Below are 8,439 nucleotides of genomic sequence, written 5' to 3'. Positions count from 1 at the left end.
GATGCGCTCCATCTAACAAAATGCAAGTTCTGAAGTTAGACTCTTAGAAGCAACTTAGGCTCAAGCGTTTCAGTAGGCACTTCCTTCTGGATAATTAAAAAAATGTGTATGCTTATCCTTACATCCTTTAAAACTAAGTTCACCCGAAATCTACTCTGCAAAGTCATGCTTGAAACCTTGCTTTGAGCTAAGTATTCTGGCAATTCCAACATGTACTCCTGTAATAAAACTTCTCAAATAATTTTGAAGACTCTTTGAAGCCAGGATCTTTACCTTATTAATTTTCATACTCCCAAAGTCTAGTGTAGTGCCTGGCACATAGCAAATTTTTAATACATGATGGGGTGTTGCTGCAATAAAAATTAATTCAGAAGTAGGTAGTGTTGAGTTGACGACTTAATTTTCTAAAGAGCATTAATTACCTGCCCATATGGACAATAGAAACAGTCACAACAAAAGCATCCTGCCAATAAATTGGGCGTTTTGGCTGGTGCCTTGCAGTGCCTTGTAAATATTAGTAAGCATGTTTCCTATTCTAAAGTAGGTTAAAAAGAGAACCCAAAACCTAAACTCATTAACTTTATTTCATCCTCTTGGAAAACCTGCAGTTCCTGTATATTTATAACCATTAGAGTGAGGCATGTTAAATAATTCAAATGAGAAATCCTAGTTTCCACCTTTATGTATCTCTTGGGTTTTCCTTTGCTCACCCAGTCACCTGCAAAAATCATCAAATGTTTAAATTTATAGTCTGTGAATTGGTCACCCTCAACCTCTTGGTGGCCTGGAATGAATATGAGATGCTCTTATTTAGCTCTTGGAGCTCAGTTAGATATTAAGTTTTCCTTTAGTGCAATCCTCTGATGCCAGTGAGGGGGGAAATCAGAAACAGGAATCAGTTCTGGCCAATCCTCCCAATACAATGAGAGAGTCAGTGACAGAAATGGGGCTGGATACTGGGTTTCTTTGTCCTGACTCCTTTGATGCCAGTTATTAAAATTGGTTACTTCTTAGAGCTGTGACGTTGCACAACACTTCATTGAGATGATGCAGGATTTGGACTCCAAAGTGTCCCCTGTATCCCCTGTCAGCAGCATGAGCCTGAGCAGGGCAAGAGTCAGCCCACATAGTGCACACACACACTGTTGAACTCATGTTCTTCTGCCCTGGAGACTGAGGTTTCTGTGCAAAGAGCAGTGCCAATGCACTGAAAATCACTGGGTTGTCTGTTTCCTTGTTTATGACTTCTCCATATAGTTGGTTCTGCTCCAACTTATTTGAAAGGGACATCTGTTGGATGATTTGATGTGATGTCTGTGTTCCCTGAAAGTCATCCCTGGCAGGGCAATGTAAAGGAACCTGAGAGGGAGCTCCATCATGTGCTGAGTGGCTCTTAAGTGCAGGAACAGATTGGAGAGGATTATCCAAGACAATAACTTGAAGATCAAACTAGGCCATGGAGTTAGCCATGCGGCTCTGCAAATTCTTTGTGGCTCAGCCCTCTGGGGTCTCCTGTCACTGTGCTTGCCAATAATGAATTTCACTTCCATGTCGGATCTTTCAGGTCTTCTTGACACACTGAAGCCATATGTGTTTCAGTCACTTCAGACATCATCCTGCTCTTTAACTTGAAGAACAGTCTAAGTCAGTGAGGTTTGCCATGGCATCAAATCTCCTTTTAAACCCACACCGCTTGAATAATGACTATGATTCTGGATAGTTGACTCATGAATATTTCCTGAGAAAGAACAATGAGTGTATTCTGAGGAAATTAAATCCACGCAAGTAATTCCCAAACTTTATTCCATGTTTGAATACTTTCTAACTTCAAATGTGTTTACCAGACTGGTAACACATAGCAAAACCAACTGATAAGATTATCCCCTTTTCTTTCTTCCTCTTCCTCTACCTAACACTTCTCTAGTGTGGTACTAACTGGGGAAGTCACAAAGAGTAAGTAGATGGAAAGGGAAATGAAAAATCAAAGATCACTACTCTCTCTTTTTTCTTTTCTGTCCTGGTAATCCTACTTCAAAGGCAGAGTCCCTTTCTCAGAAAGTCCAAGTCAAACTCAGTCAGAGGGTGAAGTTGGAAAACCTCAGCAACCCTGTGATACACGACACACTCACGTAAGGCGGTGAGCCCTTATAAACAGTTGGCTGTGAATATCTTCTTTAAAATGGTCTAACACTCATGGCGTAATTATTTTCTTAAAAGTCAGTCCTCAGGAAAGTCTGTTTTGAAATACTCCATAGCTTAAGACTATGGTGGTACCTTGTATAGTTCAATGTAAAAATATCCAGGTAGCTTGCCAAGAAGAGAGGAAGCCAGAGATGATGATTCTCTATAGGAAAATGAAACTTTAGCCAGCCCTGCCCCGAGTCCTGTGAAGATCCTCAGTATACCGCTCTCCTCCCCTGCAGCTACCCAAGTGATATCCTGTGAGTGACTGAATTCTAATCTGTAGATACTATACATGAAAACTCAATTTTAGAATAAGAATTGCCACTAGAAAGATTTTCATTTATTAGGCACCTACCAGGTGCCTGACTCTATTGGGTACATTAAAGATATTCTTTCATTTAGTTCTCACCGGAAAACTTCGAAGGCTTGTTCACAATTTACAGATGAGAGAAATAAGGCACAGGAACGCTAAACAGTTTAGAACAACTCAAGTGGAAGGACCTGGGGCTGAGTTCAGGTCTGCCTGTAAACTCCTTGAAGCCAGAACCTTTTCTCTGTTTTATTCATTGATGTATCCCAAGTACCAAGAAGAATGCCTGGCAAACTGTAGCTGCTCAGTAAATATTGAATGATTGCCTTAATGAGAGAATCCAGCACATGTACTCCTAATCATTATTCTCTACAGTTTCACCTCAGTCTCCTAATTCCTGTCCGTTACCTGTCCCTTTCTCCCATCCTATTTCAAAGGGAAACGGAACCCAGAGCTGCAGCAGGTACTGCAGAAAGTTAGGTCTCTGTATACATCCTGTCGAAGGAATGGAGCGATTGTCAGGAGGCTGTCTCATTGAGTCTGAGGGGTTTACTTCCTTGCTCTCTTCCTTTCTTTTATCTCCTCTTGCTCCCTCAAAGATTGTCTGAGTTCTTGCTGTGTTCTGAGCATTGAAGACTCACTATGAACAAAGTTGGAATGGTTTCTGTCCTTATGCAAATTTTTTTTTTTTTTGATAAGGCATTTACATGATATTTAATGTAACACTGGTACGGAATACATTTGCATTAGTCTTAAGGGAGTAGAATACTTATGCAAATTATTGATTAAAGGTATGGTGATTTTTTTTTGTTTTGTTTTTTGAGACGGAGTTTCGCTCTTGTTACCCAGGCTGGAGTGCAGTGGCGCGATCTTGGCTCACCGCAACCTCCGCCTCCTGGGTTCAAGCAATTCTCCTGCCTCAGCCTTTCAGGTAGCTGGGACTACAGGCACGCGCCACCATGCCCAGCTAATTTTTGTATTTTTAGTAGAGACGGAGTTTCACCATGTTGACCAGGATGGTCTCGATCTCTTGACCTCGTGATCCACCCGCCTCTGCCTCCCAAAGTGCTAGGATTATAGGCGTGAGCCACTGTGCCCAGCCTCTGTGATTTTTTTGACAGAGAGGTACAGGATGTTATAGAAACATATGACAAGAGGACCCAGACCTCTTTGAGGTTAGGGAAGACGTCCATGCAAATTTTATCTTTAAGACAAGACATACAGAGTAATTGAGAGTTCCTAATGTATATCTTGGGTTTCCTGGAGGTCTCTGCCTCTGACACTTTTAGGGGGTTCAGGAGTTAAAACTGTTTTGCTATAATACTAGGAAGTCATCTTCTTTTTCATTCTTTTTGCATTACAAGTGTACAGTGGAGTTTCACAGAGGCTGTATAACATGATATCACAACAGATTAAATGCAGAAGCAGACATGAGAATCCATTTATCCTTCAGTAAGCCAGATATTGGTAAGATTTGGAAAAAATGCAAAACAGCACTACTAGTCTCACTAATGTATTTTTGGTTTTGGAAAATGTGCTTTTTAAAATAAAATGTTACTTATGTTTAGGTGTAATGAGTTTACTGTGATGTTTTAAAATGAATTAAATATTTAAACATTTCTTGGTTCTAATTTACAACATAATATAATGATATAATCTACCTTTTTAAAATAAAGGTCCTTGGAGTTCTTAATAATTTTTGAGAGCAAAAAGGGGCCCTGAGCCCAAAATGTTTGAGAATTGCTGAGTTTTGCACAGTGAATAAACAGGCTGTATAGAAGCCCTTCCCTGGTGTATGACTTGTAGTTTTGAGGATATTAAAGAAGGCCGTTGTAGTTGGAACATAGAAAGTGAGGGAGAAAGGATATAATATGGAGACGAATGGGTAAGCAGTGCCATATTTGGGGTTAGTGACTTAATCTTAGGTCAGTGGGAAGTCACTGGTTTTACGCAGGTTGGAATTGATGAGTTAAATGTTGAAAGAGGAAGAAAGGGGAAAGAAGAAAGGAAAAGAAGACTGGGCACAGAGAGAAGAGAGGTCAGTGAGGAGGCTTTTGGGGAAAAACTTGGTAAGCTATGAGGGAGGGACGGTAGGATCGGATAGAAGAGGATAGATTGAAGTAATACTCACAGAGAATCTAGAAGACTTGAGTTTGATGGTCAATAGGGAGTGATTTGTTTTATAAAAGAAGGAATGAATTCTCTCATGGCTTTTTTATTCATACTACTTGATTTTAAATTCTAGTGCTACCTAATTCTGTGACTGTGAGCAAATTATTTAAGCTCCATAAGCTACAATTTTCTCAGTAAAAAAATAGGAATAAGAACCCCAATTTCATACGGTGGTTGAAGTTATTTTAAAAAGCACATATATCTAATATAGCTGGAATGTCATAATTATTTAATATTTGTTTCTCTTACTTTCTCTTTAACTTTCTTACTATTTTAAGATGCAAGGGGAAGCTGGCACTTCTCAATAATGGCACCTTTCTTCAGGAAACATACATTATTGAGAAGGGAGTTTCGACACAATATGCAAAAGCTTCTCCTGTGATCGCTGTACACACTGGAGGTGTGCTTTCCTCAAGCCCACGAAGGACTGTGCTCTCTAGTCTTCTCTCTCTCTGTTTTTTCCCGAGGACTACTCTGTCATTTAAGTTCACTTATTTTTGTCTTATCTGCTCCCTTTGAACTTGAAACTTTGTCCTGTTCTTGTTCCATAGTCTGATGCCTGCTGCTTTGTTCCTTCACCTTTGTCTTCCCAAAGTCTTAGGCTAGCCTTCTCTATTTCTCAACTTTGTCATGCCCCTGACATTGCAAGACTCTCTTTCCTGGCAACCACCATCTACAGACAAAATATTAATAACTTGGGAGGAGTTAGGACAGAAACATTAAAATTATTATAAATAAAACCAGGTAGTCCTTATGACTGGGGCCTGGACTACCTCTTGTCATTCTTATGAGTATCTTTTGAAAGGCTGTCCTCAAACGCATTAACTTGAGGATTTAGAGTAATATTCTTTTGGGCTGAAGCGAAAAGGAGACAGCTACAAGGTCACAGGACCATGACAATATGTTGCATTTTGCCAAGTGGCCCTTATTAAACAGAGCCCAGGAGGTAAGTGGAGGAGAGCATGGGTCTGGCAGTCTGCCCTGGGACAAGGAGCTTTGTCTGCACGCAGGTTCCCAGCTCACAGACGGTCAACATTTGAATGGAGCCCATTGTTTACCACTCGGGTGGAAAACAGAGGAAATAGGCAATGAGTCAGGCTCCCACTTGTTTCAAAAGGAATTTTTAAAAGAGTTTCAGAGAAATCTAAGAAAAAAAAATAGAAGTTTGAAGGAAGATGAGGGAGACAAGGACAAAATGAGGGTTGCTGGATGCTAACCATGAGCCTGTCATTGCTGACAGCCTGTCATTCTGGATCTGTGGGTTCCAACCCTGAACCTGAATCCAATAGGGAAGCTACTTCTGAAGAGGAGCTTCCACCTGGGGAGGCGTTCTGACTCAGCTCTAATCTGAAGTCGTTTGGAGTAAATTGATCTGCCTCCTTTCTCCATTTAAAGGACATTTGCTAAAAATGCCTTCCTCTTCAAAAGGCCTGCAGAACAGAGAGAGGGGATTACAGTGTGTATAATTTTTGAAGTACAGTGACTGATCAGCAAATGGCATAAACTTAGAATCTTATACAGGTCCTGCTTTCTGTGACATGATTTCCTGATCTACAGATGCCCTTAATGACATTCCACTTTCCTATGGCTCAGTGTTTGGTGTAGAAATGGTCTTTCCATTTTGTCATTTCATTTGGGAAAAAATGCAAGATAGTGGTATGAATGCCTCTGAAAGGAAGGAAACGAGTTGGTGTCTATGGCAAAGACTCAACTATGTTCTGCTGAAAGCTCTGGTTTGCAATCCAAACTTGATATATAACCTTTTTTTTTAAATTAATTTTTGGAAACGTTTTTTTCCCCAAATTTGGAAAGGGAAAAAAAATTCAGATATTACAGAAAAATCTCAAGGAAGCAAATAAAAACCTATAAACTGATCCCCAGAGTTAACCAGCATAGTATAATGCTATGTATCTTTTAACATATGAAATAGTAAGATATGTGTATATATGTATATATAATTAATTGAATTTTTGTATATACTGTTTAGTATCCTAGATTTTTCATCTATAATTTGTATCACAATTTTTGTTATGACATATCTTACTCTTCCTCAACATAAGTTTGGAGGCTGTAAAACTTTATTAAATAGTTCTCTATTTTTGAACACTTAGATTAGTTTCAAGTTTTTTCTGTTAAAACACTTCTTACTAAAGTTTTCTAACAAATATTCATTCATTTGTTATTCAACAAGTATTTTTTAGCACCTACCATGTTCAAGATACGAAATTAGGCAGTTAGTAGGGGGCGAAATGGTAAAACACAAATAGTCTCTTCTTTCAAGTGACTTACTGAAAAGGAATAAATCTCTCCTAAATAATCGTGACTGTTTAGGAGATGCCTTTCCTTTTGCTATGGGTTTCATGTCCCTTTGTATACTCTGTAAGTCTGGTTTATAAAGCTAACTTTTGGGGCTAGTTTATTAACTATTTTGTTAACTTATAAGCTAAATATATAAGTTAGAAAGCACTTAAAATATCACAACAATTATGATGGATATACTTTTATAAAAATAGGAACTGCACAGAGAAACAGCTGAAATTGGACTCCATGATAATCAGAAAAGCAGCTTAATAATATTGAGTCTGCACAGTATAACTACAGTTGTGCTTTGACAGCAGCAACTCAAATGATGGTCATAACCTTACTTTATTGGGACAATGAAATATTTTAGTGGAGTCATTGGCATCTCACTCTGCTTCTGAAATCAGGGCCACCTCTATTATTATTTCCCCAGTAGAGATGACTGGTTTGCTCATTTGGTTAGCACACACTTTGCTCTGAAGTCAAGACTGTGGGATTGATTTCATTTGGTTCAGTGATTCTCTGACTACTTCAGGACCACGACAGGTTGCATTTCTTAATTCTAAACATCCCTGGTAGAAAATCATATCCTTGTTATAGAGAAAAAGATGAAGAATGCAGAAATATTTTATTAAAAGTATCAGAGTCATGATTGTAAAAGGTAGAATTTTAAGATGGCTTCCACAACCCCTGAACTTAATACTACTCCCATATTATGTTATAAGGTGAAAGAGAAATTGTCCAGGTGGGCCTAACTCATCGTGTGAGTCTTTTAAAATCAGAGATTTTTCTCTGGCTGGGAGCAGATGAGGAAGTCAGAGAGATTTGAAGCATACGAATAATTCAAGCTACCTCTGCTGGCTTAAAGATGGAGGGCCCACTTGGAAAGGGTAAGAAGAAAATGAATTCTGCCAGTAACCAATGAGCTTGGCAGAAGATCCCAAGACTTAGATGGGAACCGCAGGTAGCTGATATCTTGAGTGTGAGACTCAGCAGAGGAATTTAGCTAAGCTTACCCGGATTTCTGACCTATAGAACTGTGTGATAATAAATGGCTGTTGTTTCAAGTTGCATTGTGTGCCATAATTTGTTATTCAGCAGCAGAAATATAATGCAGTGGTCATAACCCAGATTTTGTGCCTTACTGATACCAAGTTGACAACCTCTTTACCTCCCATTAACCAAAGCACATTTCTTGACAAGTTTAAATATATAAGAATACATTTTATGCATCTCTAAACTAAACCACCAAATAATAGAAGAACATGGTATTGTCAAAGCAATAAAGCCCTTAATATATGCACATTTACTGTTATTAATGAAAGCTTCTTATAATTTATAAAAAACACATGATAGTTTAACAAATGACATAATAGAAATATATGCAGGCTGTTGTTATTAATAAATGACATAATCGAAATATATGTAGGCTGTTATTAACAAATGACATAATAGAAATATATGCAGGCTGT

The 8,439-nt window shown here is 38.6% G+C and overlaps 1 long non-coding RNA gene across 1 annotated transcript; it reads right to left on the bottom strand.

The window, feature by feature from the left end:
* Nucleotides 1–993: 993 nt before the first annotated feature.
* Nucleotides 994–1,550, bottom strand: LINC02915 (long intergenic non-protein coding RNA 2915). Its single transcript, XR_010341954.1, has one exon. It is a non-coding gene; the product is annotated as a long intergenic non-protein coding RNA 2915 (long non-coding RNA).
* Nucleotides 1,551–8,439: the final 6,889 nt, after the last annotated feature.

The sequence above is a fragment of the Aotus nancymaae genome, unplaced genomic scaffold, assembly GCF_030222135.1.
Source record: "Aotus nancymaae isolate 86718 unplaced genomic scaffold, 86718_ANA_hifiasm-v0.15.2.pri h1tg000011l, whole genome shotgun sequence".
Classification (NCBI taxonomy): Eukaryota; Metazoa; Chordata; class Mammalia; order Primates; family Aotidae; genus Aotus; species Aotus nancymaae.
This window is presented reverse-complemented; position numbering and strand designations above follow the sequence as displayed.